We start from the raw sequence: 18,628 nt of genomic DNA, 5'->3' as shown, positions 1-18,628 counted from the left end.
TTGATTAAGGGATGTGTAACAACGATTGAGAACAAATTGAGTAAGAAGGTTAAAATGATGAGAAGTGACAATGGTACAGAGTTCAAAAATGGATTTATGGAAGAATTTTGTGTAGGAAAGGGAATCATTCAACAATTCTCATCTCCTATAACTCCTGAACAAAATGGTGTTGCAGAAAGAAGAAACAGAACATTGATTGAAGCTGCAAGAACCATGTTAGCATATGCTAATTTACCAGTTACATTTTGGGCTGAAGCCATAAATACAGCCTACTATGTTCAGAATAGGGTACTTGTCAACAAAAGGCATAACAAAACTCCATATGAGATTTTCTTTAACAGAAAGCCTTATATCAAGTTTTTCAAGCCTTTTGAATGCAAATGTTTTCTTCTAAACACTAGAGATTATTTGAACAAGTTTAAAACAAAATCTCTGGACTGTTTCTTTGTTGGATATTCTACACATTCAAAAGCAAACAGAGTATATGTGAAAGACCATTTGAGTGTGATTGAATCATCTGACATCATCTTTAATGAGAATCAATTCAACACAGTTGATGGTGCAGCATGGCTGTTTGATCATAAGAAGTTGATAAGGTCTTTCAAGATTTATCCTGAAGAGTTTGATGACTCATTCTACAAGACCAGTGTAATTCAAGAGAAAAAACAGAAAACATTGGACTTGGAAGAATTTTGGGTGACAGGCTAGTGTCATGGAAATGCAAGAAGCAGACTACTATCTCAATCTCAACTGCAGAAGCTGAATACATTGCTGCATCTGCTTGCTGTGCACAAGTTCTATGGATTCAAAACCAGATGCTGGACTATGGTTTGAATTTTCTGAAAACCCCGATTCTCTTTGATAATACTGCTGCATATTTTACTATTAACTGTCACACCCTTAAAATCCACTAACGGAGTTTTACCGTCAGAGGGTGTGAACTAACAGAATCGGAATCATTAGTTATAATCAAACCATAAAAACAAAGTTTCAAAACCATGAAAACGTTTACGAGTAATTAAATGCGGAAGCGTAAAAACCATAAAATAAATGTTGCGTCACGCAGGACGACTTAAACCCAATGATAACAGTTTTATAATAGTTTGCATAAAAAAAAACGTTTTCAAGCAATGCATGATCCTATACGGCGCGCCCGCCTCGGCTACCTGAGAATAACATACTAAAAGTGTCAACACAAGGTTGGTGAGTTCACAAGTTTATATAAAATAAAGCGTTCAGCGTCTTGCGTTAAGCGTTTTGCATTACAGCGTTTTGCGTTACCAGATAGTGTTATGTCAATTATATATCTATAGGTAGCTAGCCTATAAAACAAGTATTACTAAGTGTTCGACACCGAAGCTGACTGTTTATCATTTGCCTTGCCACCAGGTCATCCAGACCATGGTATGTGTTTAGCCAAGATTACACCCACTCGACATCCAGTCGAGTTTAGCGTTGGGTGGGGTTTGTCAAACCCAGTAGTACTACTCAACAATGACTCGCTATTATCCAATATTAAACGGTTCGATGTGAATGAAGGACTTTAGTTAACGCGTTTGCCACTTAGTCTTTACAAGTGATATATAATCTATATTAACAAAATCTTAAATGCGTTTTCGGAGATGTTATCTCCCCCAAGTGAAAAGCGTTTAAAAAGTTTAAAAGGGGAAAGTGAAACTCACTGTTTGAGAAGTATTCCCAAAATAATTCACCAAGATGCACGTCACAGAAAAACTCTCTCTAGCGTTCTAAAACAACAAAGAGATTTTTTCTAAGTGTCGGAATATTATCGAGTCTCTAGACCCGGCACATAATACCTATGCACATAACATGTTTCGTGTTTCGTTTGTGAATCATGTGTGACTTTAACAAATGTATTTTTGATACGTTACATGTGTAAGCAATTATTTACGTGTCATGTATTCATAAAGTACATCACTAGCAATTACTCCCCGTAAGGGCAATTTGGTCAACACATAACAATTAACTAGCCATTATTCCCCACGAGGGCAATTTGGTCAAATCATGACAATCAATTAGCAATTATTCCCCGCAAGGGCAATTTGGTCAAAACATAACAATTATATAGCAAGTATTATGTTTCATGCATTTTCACAAAATTCAGCAGCTAGTTTCACCGAGACAGAAATTCTACTTGAAAGATTGTACTATCTCACCGATCATAGCATCACAATTAATTTACCAAAAATCATCACAAAAGCATATATGTCTTAGGTTTCCAGAACATATTTTATTATATTTTTATTCCACATAGGTTTCTCACAATCATCAAATCATTACAGCAAACTCATAACAGTCAAATTCATGCGCAACAGAATTTTATTTGAAATTTCCGTTAAAAGAAAAATCCAATAAATGCAAGACCACTTGGGTTAGGTTCCTAACTCAATAAGTCAACTTCCAGAAGTGGAACCAACCCAATTGGTCTCGTAGTTCATGAGATATAATATTTACAAAACAACCTAACAGCAGGTCTAACAACTCAGCTTTGCACAACGTTTTTGTAAAATCATAAAAGTTAACTTTTACACGTCCAAAAATTGCAAATTTATATTCTTTAGAAACTAGACTCAACCTAGTTCACTGTAGTATCAATAATCTCAACCAATTCTCACATTTACACCCCGTTACAGTCAATCAAACATCAACAACACAATCTGTCCAGAAACTGTTTGCATCCAAACTCAACAATTTAACTATCTATGGACCACAAATCATTCATATAACACTCTAGACTCCACAATCACTATCCATGCACATCAATTACACATTACATACATGATTAGGGTTTTTGTTTGAACTCAAATCAAAGACACAACAATTAACATGTAACAATATCAATTCTAGTTATCAAATCATCATCAATACATCATCAAATCAAACAAAATCATATGAACACACTAACATATAAAAATCGGAATCTAGGGTTTGTAATTAACCCAATAAAAGTCAAGATTAAGTATAAAGGATGCATAGGATAGTCGATTATACCTTCCTAGCACCTTAATCTTCAATCAAAAGTTGAAATTGATGGTATGTATGTGTGTGTATGTCGACGGCAGCCAAGGAGCCAAGGGGGGTTCCGATCGGGGTTTTGTAGGGAATGGGGTAGAGGTTAGGGTTAACATATTATAAATAATAATATGTTACACTTTGGCCCCTCAACTTCTAAGTATTACTTATCTAGCTTAAACTATCTTGTTTACATCTTGAGTTAGTGTTTTAACCAATATTATCACACAACACATAAGTCTAACCCCTAATTATCACATAATTATTGTTTTGACGTTTTTCGTTTATTCACCAATCATTTGCGTCAACTCGTTTGCGTTTCGGTGCAATTCCCGAAAGACTACACATGTAGTAAGTGTTAAGCGTCATTTAAACCCTAGTTTAAATGTAATGAAGTGTGCGTTATAGATTCAGTGATCTTAAGTTTGAATTGACGGAGTTGAGTTAACGGAGTTAACCTGAAATTGACGATTGTCACATCATTCCCATGTTAAAGAATTTTCGTCCCGAAAATTTGAGTCAAGTCGTGATGAGTGTCTGAAAAAGTAAGAAAAATTTTCAGTTTGTCATATCATCCCCTTGTAGAAAGAAATTTCGTCCCGAAATTTAATTCATACCTCCGGTGATTTCTGACGGTTTGCCGGGTTTTGCGGTTTTCTGTGTTTGGTCAGCCCTTCAAAAAGGTGAGGATACTTTTTCATCATTTGGTCCTCGCGTTCCCACGTGAACTCCGGTCCACGTCTCGAGTTCTAACGAACCTTAACGATTGGAATTTTGATGTGCTTGAGCGTTTTGGTTTCCCAATCCAAAACCTCGACTGGTTCCTCAATGAAACGTAACTGTTCATCAACTTGCTGTTCTTCCAAAGGGACTACTTGGGTTTCATCAGATAGGCATTTCATTAAATTGGACACGTGGAATACATTGTGTACGCCACTGAGTTCCGTTGGTAGGTCCAGTCGGTACGCCACCGGACCAATGCGCTCAGTTATTCGATAAGGACCAACATATCGTGGGTTGAGTTTGTTTTGCTTACCAAAGCGAACCACACCTTTCCAAGGTGAGACTTTGAGTAACACTCGATAGTTCACTTGAAATTTGAGAGGTTTTCGGCGCTTGTCGGCGTAACTCTTTTGGCGATCTCGTGCTGCTGCCATGCGATTTCGGATTTGAACAATCTTTTCCGAAGTTTCGAGTACCAGTTCTGGACCAGTGATTTGGCTGTCACCCACCTCTGCCCAGCAGAGTGGTGATCGACACTTCCGTCCGTACAGCGCTTCAAACGGCGCTAATTTAATACTTGCGTGGTAGCTGTTATTATACGAAAACTCCACCAAAGGTAAGTGAGGTTCCCAACTTTTTCCGAAATCCAACACGCATGCACGCAACATATCCTCCAGGGTCTGAATAGTTCGTTCACTTTGCCCATCCGTCTGAGGATGGTATGCTGTGCTCATATCAAGACGGGTGCCTAGTGCGATTTGCAGCGACTTCCAAAAGTGCGAAGTGAAACGAGAATCTCGATCAGAAATGATTGAGACAGGCACTCCGTGTCTAGACACCACTTCTTTCATGTAAACACGAGTCAGCCTCTCCATTTTGTCCGATTCCTTAATCGCTAAGAAGTGTGCAGACTTAGTCAACCGGTCAACGATCACCCAGATGGTATCGCATCCCGTCGGTGTCTTAGGTAAACCCGTGATAAAATCCATTGAGATGTGTTCCCATTTCCACATTGGGAGTTCTGGTTGTTGCAGTAGACCAGATGGTTTCTGGTATTCTATTTTGACTCTGGCACAAGTCAAGCATTTGCTCACGTAGGTGGCAATGTCGACTTTTATGTTCGGCCACCAGTAAAGTACCTTTAAATCATGATACATTTTATCTGAGCCAGGGTGGATAGAATAGTGGGACTTGTGGGCTTCGTCCATCACCAGAGTTCTCAACTCTCTGAACCGTGGAACCCAAATCCGGTTCTCAAAATATCGGACCCCGTCCGATCTGGTTTCAAGTTGCTTGTTCATGCCCCGCATGAGTTCTGATGGAAGATTATCATCTTTCAAAGCTTCGAGTTGCGCATCGCGAATCTGGTCAGGTAAGTTTGCATGAATCGTGAGTTGCAATGCTCGCACTCGCCTGGGTTTATCTGTTTCTTTTCTACTGAGCGCGTCGGCCACCACATTGGCCTTGCCAGGGTGGTACTTGATAGCACAATCATAATCCTTAAGCAGCTCGACCCAACGACGCTGTCGCATGTTCAGCTCCTTCTGATCGTAGATATATTGGAGACTCTTGTGGTCGGTGTAAATGGTAAACTTGCTACCGTACAAGTAATGACTCCATATCTTAAGGGCAAACACCATAGCTCCGAGTTCCAAATCATGGGTCGTGTAGTTCTTCTCGTGAACCCGTAGTTTTCGAGAGGCATAAGCTATAACCTTCTCGAGTTGCATCAGCACACAACCGAGACCTTGTATCGATGCATCACAGTATACCTCGAAATTTTCCGTTCCCTCGGGGAGGGCTAGAATAGGGGAGCTACAGAGTTTGGTTTTCAACAGTTGAAAAGCGGATTCTTGCGCGTCACCCCAATTGTACTTAGTGCCTTTGTGAGTCAAAGCGGTGAGGGGTTGAGCAATCTTTGAAAATCCCTCGATGAAACATCGGTAGTAGCCGGCCAGTCCTAGGAATTGCCGCACCTCAGTCGGAGTCTTAGGTGCTTCCCAGTTTTTGATGGCCTCTACCATTCTCGTTGATCACATGTCCTAAAAAGTGAACCTCGCGAAGCCAAAACTCACATTTCGAGAGTTTAGCATACAGTTGTTCCTTCTTCAAAAATTCCAGAATTACACTTAAGTGTTCTTCATGGTCAGTTTCGTTCTTGGAGTAGACGAGAATATCATCAATGAAAACAATCACAAACTTGTCGAGGTACGCCTTGCATACTCGATTCATGAGATCCATAAATACGGCTGGGGCGTTGGTTAGGCCAAAAGGCATAACCAAAAACTCGTAGTGACCATACCGTGTTCTGAAAGCCGTCTTTGAAATATCTTCTTCGCGCACTCTTAGTTGGTGGTAACCAGATCGCAGATCGATCTTCGAGTAGTAACTCGATCCTTGAAGCTAGTCAAACAAATCATCAATTCGGGGTAAAGGATAACGGTTCTTGACCGTCACCGTGTTCAACTCCCGGTAGTCGATACACATGCGGAAAGTCCCGTCCTTCTTTCGGACAAACAAGACAGGGGCTCCCCATGGTGATGAGCTAGGTCGGATAAAACCCTTATCCAACAAATCTTGCAACTGAGTGGACAACTCCTGAAGCTCCACCGGTGCGAGCCGATACGGGAATCGTGCTATGGGTGCTGCACCGGGTGTCAACTCGATTTGGAATTCGACTTGTCGTATAGGAGGGAGTCCAGGCAAATCCTCCGGGAAAATTCCGGAAAATCTCGCACAATCGGTATATCTTCAATTCGCTTCTCCTCCGCGGGTTTCTCAACAATCTGCGCCAAAATTTCCGGATGACCCTTTCGTAGGTACTTATGCGCCTTCATAAGGGTAATGACGCTGGTGGTCATGCCGCTTCTCTCACCTCGGATCGAAATGATCTCGCCGGAAGGGGTAGTGATGTGGACTATCTTGTCGTGACATATAATCTCCGCTCGGTTCTCGGATAACCAGTCCATGCCGACCACGACATCGAAACTACTAAGCGTAAAAGGAATAAGGTCAATATCGAAAACATGACCTGACAGTTTTAACTTACATCCCGCAAGTACATGAGTCGTTACTATAGTCTTACCGTCAGCTAATTCAACAGGAAACTTAGCATCTAACGGATAAGTCTAAGAGTTGGCTAAAGGCTTTCGACACAAAACTCCTATCAGCTCCAGTGTCAAACAATACAGAAGCAAAACAATCGTTCACAGGGAACTTACCAGTCACCACGTACGGATCATTGCGGGCTTGACCCGACCCAATTACAAAAGCTCTTCCTTTGCCATTGCTTCCACCATTACTGCCACTTCCATTACCTCCGTTGTTGTCGTTCTGTTTCAGCTTGGGACAATCTTTCCTGAAATGACCTTCCTGCCCACATTCGAAACATCCCTTTGTCGTCATAGGTGGTTTAGGAGCACCCTTTTCCGCAAGGTCTCCTCTACATTCCTTCGCCTGGTGACCCATCTTTCCGCATCTCTGACACTTGACACGGTCACACGGGCCAACATGATGATAGTTGCACCTATTTCACTTCGGATATTTCTCAGCATATCCGCTCAAACCCTGCCCGCTACCGTTGTTGTTGTTGTTGTGACTCTGATTGTTAAAGCTCCGAGTGAATTCGGGCTTACGATAGTGTTGTTGCTGTGGGAGGTTCGAGGATGAGGATCTGGTGTTGTCAAACTTTCTCTTTCCGCTGCTCGGGTTGCTGTTGCTGTTGTTGTCATTACTCGGGTTGTCACGGGCTTTAGTGGTTGAACCCCTAGGTGGTAACGCACCTTGGGTCACAGCTTGATCCGTCAGTTTGTGAACTAAACGGATCGCTTGTTGAATCGTGGCTGGTCTGGAAGACGTCACCATGCCCTGAATTTGCGGTGCTAACCCATCGATATACATTTCAATCCTCTTACTCGGCGGATCTACCATCCGCGGACACATCACCGCTAACTCGTGAGAACGGGTAGTGTAGGCTTCGATTTCTGAGCCCACCATCTTCAGTGACCAAAATTCTGACTCTAACTTCGAAATCTCCTCTCTCGGACAGTACTCCTCTCGCATCATGTTCTTGAACTCCTCCCAGTTCATAGCGTTAGCCAGTTCCAATCCAAGGATCTGCACGTTCGAATTCCACCAAGTGAGGGCTGAATCCTCAAGTGTTCCAGCAGCGAATTTGACCCTACTGGCAGGGGGACAATTACACATCTCAAATGCCGACTCGGCCTTCTCAGCCCAACGCAGGAAACCTATTGCTCCCTCAGTGCCCTTAAACGTACTGGGCTTGCAGTTAAGGTAATTCTTGAAGGTACACGTTCCACTTGGACCTCCGGCTTGGTTCTGAACATGTGCGGCTAAAGCGGCCGCCGCATGGTCGTTCAGCAGAGTTTGGAGTTCAGCTGCAGTCAAGTTGATGTTACCACGTCCGTGTCCAGCGTTTCTTCCAGCCATTTCCTAGAATCACAGTATAAAATGTTATACATGAATTTTTCTTTCATATACAACACACCATACATGTAATAAAAAGATAGGTAAGAAAGAATTAAGAAAAAACATCACATCACGACCATATATTAATCTAATTAATAATTCATGATTAAAACCATTGTATTCGCTACAAAGTATTTCCAATCAATCCTTAAAATCATAGAAAATAATAGTTCGGATGGAGACAACCCCTCCATCTAGGTGTCATCATCACTAGATGTCATCATCTGAGGACACCTCTGAGCGTGCCTCCTCCTCAGCCGGTTCTTCCTCCGGTTCTTCTTCGGGTTCCTCCTCGGGATCTTCTTCGGGATCCTCCTCAGGCTCCTCTTCGGGATCTGCCTCAGGCTCGGCCTCAGCTTCGGCTGCGTTCTGAGCAAGTTGCATTTGTAAGACATCGCAACGCTCTAGAGCTATCTCGGTTCGGGTCCTTGCTACTTGGAGTTGCTCTTGCAAGTCTATCATCTCGGCTTGCATCTTTCTCATAATCTTCATCTGTTGATCACTAGCCTCTTGCATTTCCTTCATTGCCGCTGCCATGCGGGCAATCTCCTCCTTAGTCTCGGTTCCGTCTTTTAACAGTCCGGAAACGTTCGCTCTCGTATAGCGCATGTAACCCACATCACGCTCCAAACATTAAACAACAGCTGCGAGAACTCGCTCTACAGGTTTGGTTATGGGTGGTAGGGTGTTGGGATAAGCAGGGTGGTTCAGGTGAGGTAACGGGGGAACTTGTTCGCGATAGACCATACATCTGATCATATTAGGGTACCAATCCCAGCTAACTTCGTTTTCGTACATGCCTCCGGATATGCAGTACCTCTTCGGTGCGGGAGTTTCGAGTTCCGGGACTACACGGGGTGGCGATGCGGTAGGTAACTGCGGTTCCTTCCCGTGAGCATGAGTCATCGGATCAGATGATGATGAGGACGGCGGCGTCGACATTCCTACAGGTAAGTCGTGTATGCGCGCGCGTATGAGTGAAAGAGGTAAAGAGATAAGATAACAAAGACTACACAAATCTATGCAGTGCGTATCATTATAACTAATGGGTCGTCGCGGTTATAGTCTAGTATGCATGCAGCTTCTAGTTCGCTATAACCAATGGCTCTGATACCAACTGTCACACCCTCAAAATCCACTAACGGAGTTTTACCATCAGAGGGTGTGAACTAACAGGATCGGAATCATTAGTTATAATCAAACCATAAAAACAAAGTTTCAAAACCATGAAAACGTTTACGAGTAATTAAATGCGGAAGCGTAAAAACCATAAAATAAATGTTGCGTCACGCAGGACGACTTAAACCCAATGATAACAGTTTTATAATAGTTTGCATAACAAAAACGTTTTCAAGCAATGCATGATCCTATACCGCGCGCCCGCCTCGGCTACCTGAGAATAACATACTAAAAGTGTCAACACAAGGTTGGTGAGTTCACAAGTTTATATAAAATAAAGCGTTCAGCGTCTTTCGTTAAGCGTTTTGCGTTACAGCGTTTTGCGTTACAGCGTTTTGCGTTACCAGATAGTGTTATGTCAATTATATATCTATAGGTAGCTAGCCTATAAAACAAGTATTACTAAGTGTTCGACACCGAAGCTGACTGTTTATCATTTGCCTTGCCACCAGGTCATCCAGACCATGGTATGTGTTTAGCCAAGATTACACCCACTCGACATCCAGTCGAGTTTAGCGTTGGGTGGGGTTTGTCAAACCCAGTAGTACTACTCAACAATGACTCGCTATTATCCAATATTAAACGGTTCGATGTGAATGAAGGACTTTAGTTAACGCGTTTGCCACTTAGTCTTTACAAGTGATATATAATCTATATTAACAAAATCTTAAATGCGTTTTCGGAGTATGTTATCTCCCCCAAGTGAAAAGCGTTTAAAAAGTTTAAAAGGGGAAAGTGAAACTCACTGTTTGCGAAGTATTCCCAAAATAATTCACCAAGATGCGCGTCACAGAAAAACTCTCTCTAGCGTTCTAAAACAACAAAGAGATTTTTTCTAAGTGTCGGAATATTATCGAGTCTCTAGACCCGGCACATAATACCTATGCACATAACATGTTTCGTGTTTCGTTTGTGAATCGTGTGTGACTTTAACAAATGTATTTGTGATACGTTACATGTGTAAGCAATTTTTTACGTGTCATGTATTCATAAAGTATATCACTAGCAATTACTCCCCGTAAGGGCAATTTGGTCAACACATAACAATTAACTAGCCATTATTCCCCACGAGGGCAATTTGGTCAAATCATGACAATCAATTAGCAATTATTCCCCGCAAGGGCAATTTGGTCAAAACATAACAATTATATAGCAAGTATTATGTTTCATGCATTTTCACAAAATTCAGCAGCTAGTTTCACCGAGATAGAAATTCTACTTGAAAGATTGTACTATCTCACCGATCATAGCATCACAATTAATTTACCAAAAATCATCACAAAAGAATATATGTCTTAGGTTTCCAGAACATATTTTATTATATTTTTATTCCACATAGGTTTCTCACAATCATCAAATCATTACAGCAAACTCATAACAGTCAAATTCATGCGCAACAGAATTTTATTTGAAATTCCCGTTAAAGGAAAAATCCAATAAATGCAAGACCACTTGGTTTAGGTTCCTAACTCAATAATTCAACTTCAAAAAGTGGAACCAACCCAATTGGTCTCGTAGTTCATGAGATATAATATTTACAAAACAACCTAACAGCAGGTCTAACAACTCAGCTTTGCACAATGTTTTTGTAAAATCATAAAAGTTAACTTTTACACGTCCAAAAATTGCAAATTTATATTCTTTAGAAACTAGACTCAACCTAGTTCACTGTAGTATCAATAATCTCAACCAATTCTCACATTTACACCCCGTTACAGTCAATCAAACATCAACAACACAATCTGTCCAGAAACTGTTTGCATCCAAACTCAACAATTTAACTATCTATGGACCACAAATCATTCATATAACACTCTAGACTCCACAATCACTATCCATGCACATCAATTACACATTACATACATGATTAGGGTTTTTGTTTGAACTCAACAACAATTAACATGTAACAATATCAATTCTAGTTATCAAATCATCATCAATACATCATCAAATCAAACAAAATCATATGAACACACTAACATATAAAAATCGGAATCTAGGGTTTGTAATTAACCCAATAAAAGTCAAGATTAAGTATAAAGGATGCATAGGATAGTCGATTATACCTTCCTAGCACCTTAATCTTCAATCAAAAGTTGAAATTGATGGTATGTATGTGTGTGTATGTCGACGGCAGCCAAGGAGCCAAGGGGGGTTCCGATCGGGGTTGTGTAGGGAATGGGGTAGAGGTTAGGGTTAACATATTATAAATAATAATATGTTACACTTTGGCCCCTCAACTTCTAAGTATTACTTATCTAGCTTAAACTATCTTGTTTACATCTTGAGTTAGTGTTTTAACCAATATTATCACACAACACATAAGTCTAACCCCTAATTATCACATAATTATTGTTTTGACGTTTTTCGTTTATTCACCAATCATTTGCGTCAACTCGTTTGCGTTTCGGTGCAATTCCCGAAAGACTACACATGTAGTAAGTGTTAAGCGTCATTTAAACCCTAGTTTAAATGTAATGAAGTGTGCGTTATAGATTCAGTGATCTTAAGTTTGAATTGACGGAGTTGAGTTAACGGAGTTAACCTGAAATTGACGATTGTCACATTAACAATCTAGTTCAACATTCTAAGACTAAGCACATTGAAATTAGGCATCACTTCATAAGAGATTGTAGTGAAAAAGGTTTGATTGAAATGAAAAGAGTTGATAGAAGTGATAATTTGGCAGACTTATTCACCAAACCACTTGATAGAACCAGGTTCAACTTTCTTTTGAAAGCCCTGGGAATGATTAACTCTGATGAGGTCTGATTGATGATGTGTGCTAGTTGTGTGCCTCTATGTGCTAACTAACTAAAATGTTAGCGGTCCCACAAATTGAATGTTATGTGAATATGCTTGAGTATGATACTTGTTATGATTAACTGATATGTGATTTACTTGAATATATGTTTTATGCATAATTATCAGTTGATGTGTGTATGTGATGTCATGATAAGTGCATTTGATTTGGATTACTTATTAGTGTAAGCTTATCTGTCGTCAATGATTAATTTCGGCCAAGGAAAGAAATATCAAGGAAGAGTTTTCCAAGTGTAAATCCTAGCAAAATCAAGGTGTTTGTTGGAAGCTTGAAGGGTATACAAGCTTGAGGTTCTTCTATCTTGGAGACTCTCCCTTCATATCATTATCTCCTTCATTTTCTTGGACTCTTGAAGGTAGTATGCTATGAACACCCTATGGTTGTTTATATTGGTAAGCATGCAAATTCGTATATGGATCCGAGGCTTGGGTTTTGCATATAAAATCGGTTTTATATTCATAAAATTAACAAGATTTAATACTTATTTTTCCGCTGCGCTTTTCATATAAATGGGTTTATATGACTTTGGTAATCTTGTTAAAACCCAACAATGGCATCAAGAGCCGCTTATACGGATACATGCTTCAATTGATCTAAAATTATTCGGGTTTTATGGTGTGGTTCACCATATGGCCGAAAGTTTTGGGGCTTTTGTTTACCCCTTGGTTTTTCAAGATTATAGTTTACATGCATGTGATAATCTTGAAGAATTAAGTCATTTGGATGATTGATTATTTTGTTTGGACAAAAACCCAAAGTTTTCGGTTTGCTTAACCTTGGCCGAAAACTTTAAGGGTTAAAAGGGGAGCCATTTTAGATTTACACAGTTTTCATATTCAGATATGCATTTGCATGTTCATAACCTAGACATGAACTTGTGTTTGGATGTGTGTTTGTATTGTGATTTATTCAATTATTCAGTATGGTTGTAATATTCATTTATTTGGGTTTGTAATCTATTTATTCATTTCTGTAACACCGTGAAAATTTCGAGTTCAAGGTATCAACTTTCCAAAGTCTAGGGACTAAAATTGCCAAATTCCAAAGTTGATGGTTAATTATAAAAGTTCTAATTTCCTGACCCATCGCGCTACGCGATGGATCAGAAGAGACCCATCGCGTACCGCGATGGGTTGTCTGACAATGAGACGCGTGGCAAGCCACATGTCCACACTTGGCACACCAGTCGCCACGTGTCCCGACACGTGGCCACACGTGGCACGACGTCCGCCACGTGTCAACACGTGGCACAACGTCTGCCACGTGGCGACACGTGGCAGACCTATGTTGTGACTCACCTGGGCTACGTCGCGGTACGCGACGGGTGCCCAGGAGCCCATCGCGTACCGCGATGGGACACCAGATTTTGCCTATAAATAACAAGGTCGGGATCTCACTCTTGGCACACCAAAACCTGCTCTTCTTTCTCTCTCTAACATCTCTCTACAATACCATAATCGTATACTCGATTTGCCTCGATAAACGTGCCTTGTTTCCTCGTAAAACGTATCCTGAACATTCAATTGTGTACCAACGATTCCTTGAATTTTGTGCCACCCTCCACCCTCATTCATCAAGAAGGCTTTGTTGTAATGGCAAAGAATCCCGAAAGACGTGCTGACGAGTATTGAAGTTGGCATATCAAAGTTGATCGAGAAAAGTAAAGCGGCGTCGGAGTTCTGCTCATTTCTCTAGAGTTTCTATACGCCACTAAGGTTAGGAGTAATAACGAATTCAATATTATATTCAAGGCCTTGGCCTTAAGTCGAGGTTATACTCGATACCTCGATAAAAGAAAAGAAAACATAACAAAGAAACCAATGAAAGATTGATTATTGAATAATATGATTTACATATATATGTGTGTAAGTATATATGTATATATATTCTTTGTTATGAAAATATTATTTAATGAATAAAGAGTATTCTTAAATAATAAAAGAAAAGATTACGTTTCTTGGAGAAGAAGAAACGTCGGGTTTTCAATATAAACTAAAGGTTTATAATTTACTTTTAAACTGGAAGTTTTCAAGTAAATAAGAATTGAACTAAAGGTCAATCGAGGATTGAGATATAAGACTAAAGGTCTTAAGCCGGATCGTGTATCCGACTAACAAATATTTATACTCGTAACTATAGGTTCGAGATAAAGAAAGGGAAAGACCCTTGGACGGTGAGTGAAGCCGATCCTAAAGAGAAAAGTTGAATACGCCCCCAAACTTTTAAACTTGTTTTCAAAATGAATCAAACTTGTTATGTGAAATTGTTTACAAGGAACTATGTGTTCCTAAAACCGTTATAACTATGGGTATAAACCTAGCCCTCAGGCTGTGGTATACGTATGTCTGGATCCTTACATAGGTGGTACTATGCGATGTATGGGCATGATCGCACCACCCTTGGTCGTAGGACGCTCTCCTGCAGGGAGTACGACCTTATGTGTATATTTACAATTACTTAACTAAGTCGAACGTTGCGGTGTTTGCTGAGGTGACCAAGAGTAGAGGCTCTAGTTTATAATGTGTTCTTTGACTTTGTTATTCCTAAGCCATGTTGGGCCAAGGCAGGCATAGTCTCGAGGGGTAATAAAGTAAAAGAGATTATTTAGCGTCAGCATGTTCACCAGCATTCGTTGCTGACGTATTTTCTTACATTTTGCAGGTGAACAAGTTTAGCACTTTGAGTGACGAAGTACTATGATATCCGATGGCTCGGATGTGTTTTGTATTAACTTAATATGATGGTTTTGTAATTATAAACACATAAATGTTTTGTTAACTTAACGGGTATTTTATAATCCCGTCTTATATATATATATATATATATATATATATATATATATATATATGTGTGTGTGTGTGTGTGTGTGTGTGTTACATTTTCGATCCTTAAAATTTAATAAGTATTCCGCAAATAAACGTAACTCTGATTTATTTACAATTATGATACCAACTGTTGGGTCACGCTCCTAGGCCTAAGATGGGGGCGTGACAGGTTGCTATTAGAGCCATCGATCTTAGTGAATTGGGTATCATAAAACAATACCCAAGCTTCGATCCAAGTATAGGAAATAATTGTTTATGTGTTTTAGGGATAAGATAGGCTGGTAACCTTTCTTTTCCCACTCTACATTCTAAACCACCCATAATATTAGATGTCATTCAAAGCTCACATCGAAGACTTTGTGCGCAAGGCAAAGGAAGCTGGAATTGCCGAACCCTACCCCGAAGACAACATGAGCGAGGGTTATTATGAAGCATACTTCAACAAAGACGAAGAACACGACTAGTCCTAACCATTGTACTATCCCGGAATCAGGCACTACCCAATAGATGTTCCCGATAGTCCACCAAAACAAGGAATTGAGCAACCAAGACACTCAAGCTATCATCCATCAGCAATACCGATGTATAATCCCTCCGAAATACCGATGTACCATCCAACAGAAATCCCAACTTACCAACCCTCGGAGATACCACAATGTTATCCAGCCGGATACCTACCAAACTCTCAACCATCCTCCGAGTGGATGAAATATCTCTCAGAACAACAAAAGTGGCATGCCAGAAGTTCCACCTTCAAAGAAGTCAATTCACAGCCAAACAACGGTGAAGGACCATCCCGTAGACCCAAGATGAGAATAATAATGCCTTCTGAGACTTTCCATATGCCACCAATAAACGACGAAACCACACAACTCATGGAGGAAGAGGAACCAGAAAAAGAAGAAGAACCCGAAGAAGAGGAAGAACCCGAGGAAGAGTTTGAAGAGGAACCGGAAGAAGAGCATCCTGAGAACCCTAAGGAGATGTCAAGCACAATGGATGGATCACTCACTTCCCAAAATCTAAGCTATGGTTCTATGGATCCATATGTCCAGCATCTTGAAAAATTGAGGAATCAAGCTTCATCAAGCTTCCCACCATTCCAAGGAGAAATTCCATCAATTAAAGAGCAAGCCGACGAGATCTGAGAGCAGAATCAAGCTGCCAAAACCTACCTCTACATTTCATCCGACATGGACTATGTTCCGTATCCAGATCCGAGGAATCATTACGAGATGGGGACTCTGGGTTACCGTGACCCACCTCCGCAGTATGGATACCCTAATATAGTCCCTCAATCATATGAAGAACATCTGGATCATGCATTGCACGAAACCGATGATTGGAGGAAGAAGGTAGACGAGGAAGAGAAGAAAAAGAAGAAAGTTGGAGAAACACTCCTTCGTAAGTGCAACAAAATATCGAAGGTTGTGAAGAAGTTTTTGAAGAACTGAAGATGATGGAATATAATGAGAACCTATGTGTGTAAAATAGTCTTGTATGATATGTGTATGAATAAAAGAACGTCTGAAAACGTTCTTATGTAATGATAGGCCCAGCTATATATATCATAGAAACGATATATATATGTATGTGTATTGTAAAATATATATATCCTTGGTATATATATATATATATATATATCAATGTATAATAAATAAACGTGTGTTTAATAAAGAAATGTTGTTAAAATTTCAGACTTAAATTGAAAAGAAAAAGAAAAATATGTCTGAACAAAGTAACAATAATGATATCGCTCGAAAAGAAAACGAAATGAGAGATAAGGGGAAAGGCCCTGAAAATGAGCGAGATGAAGAAATTCCCGAGAAATACATGAATAAAATCCAAAAGATGATTAAAGATGCGGTTAGGGAAGAATACGCGTTTAGATCTCAATCTCGACACTCTAGACATTCCCGAACTGTTAACCCTTCCGTTCATCCATCGAAATCCGTTAAATCTCGTCCTAAGCCATTACTTGATGAAGAGAGCGATCATGGGTCTAATGCCGATGAAGGTGTTAGGCAAAAGTTTAAGAGGTTGAAAGTTAGTGGGTGTACGTTCAAAGATTTTAAGTACTATGGACCAAAGGAGTTCCATGGTGACAAGGGAGCCATCACAACCGTAAGATGGCTTGAGGAGATGGAAACTCTTGTTATCACAAGCAAGTGTTCTGAGGAGGAGAAAATTCAGTACTCTGCCCTAATGTTCAAGGGTGAAGCGCACGAGTGGTGGAATGCGCTACTAATGAGTAAGGGAAGATATGTGATGTACGGCCTGACGTGGGAAGAGTTTATGGCCATGGTGATGGGGAAGTTTTGTCTGATGCACGAGACTGATCAAATCCAAACTAAGTTCCTTAACCATAAGGTCGTAGGGATAAACCTTCGAGAGTACAATACCAAATTCCTCGAGTAATGTCGCCTTGTTCCCCAGCTGGTTAACCCTGAGTCCAACAAAGTCACTCGATACATATGGGGATTATCGCGGGAAATCTGTGACATGGTGAGGTCTCACCTACCTCAAACCGCTGACTCTGCTATGGAGTTGGCCGGTTATTTTATGGGCAGCACGGTCCGCAACAAGGAAGAAGACAAGAAGGTGACACCAACGACTGCTCAAGGAAAGACTGGAGGAAGTTCCAACTTTAGAGGCAAGGGCGTAAACCAAAACAATTCTAAGCTATGTAAGACCTATATGAGATACCACAAGGGTCAATGCAATTTCGCCCTGTCTCCTAAAGTCTGTGAATCCTGTAATAATATGGGACATGATGTTGCTACTTGTTGGAAGAAGATGACTTGCTTTAATTGCAAGGAGATGGGCCATCTGAGTTTTGAGTGCCCAAAGAACAAACCTGCTACTGGTGGTGCTGGTGGAAGTGGCCAAAACAAGAAAGGAAATGCTCGAGTCTTCGTACTCGACAAAAAAAAGGCCGCTGACATGCCAGAAACCATAGCCGGTACGTTTCTAGTCAACGACACCTATGCTAGAGTATTATTTGATTCGAGTGCCAATTTAAGTTTTATAGATTATAGTTTCTGTAGTCTATTAAATGAACCATTAAAAAAATTAGATAAAACTCTAAGCGTCGAGACTGCTAGTGGCGAAATCGTTAAGATCTCCGAAGCCCTTGAAAACGGAAAAATACTTCTAGCTGGTTATATTTTGCCTATCTGTTTATTGCCTATGTGTATGGCAGGTTTTGATATTGTACATGGTATGGTTTGGTTATCCGATAACCATGCTCATATCATATGCAATAGCAAAACCGTTGAACTTCAATCCTCCGATAAGAGAACGATTCGAATTGAAGAGGACAAAGACGCTGGCCAAGTTAGCATAATTTCTATGATTAGAGCTAACAAATGTCTGAATCAAGGATGCCTTGCATTCATGGCCTACGTCACTGAAAAATCAAAGCCAAAAGAAATCAAAGACGTTCCTATCGTTTCTGATTTTTCTGACGTCTTTCCTGATGAACTCCCCGGAATCCCGCCCGATCGTGAAGTAGAGTTTATGATTGATCTTATTCCCGGTACTGCTCCGATCGCCA

This window comes from Bidens hawaiensis, unplaced genomic scaffold (genome assembly GCF_021521415.1).
Source record: "Bidens hawaiensis isolate Kalapana, Puna unplaced genomic scaffold, B.hawaiensis_p1.1 tig00014035_1, whole genome shotgun sequence".
NCBI classification, from domain to species: Eukaryota; Viridiplantae; Streptophyta; class Magnoliopsida; order Asterales; family Asteraceae; genus Bidens; species Bidens hawaiensis.
Note: the sequence above shows the minus strand (reverse complement) of the source record.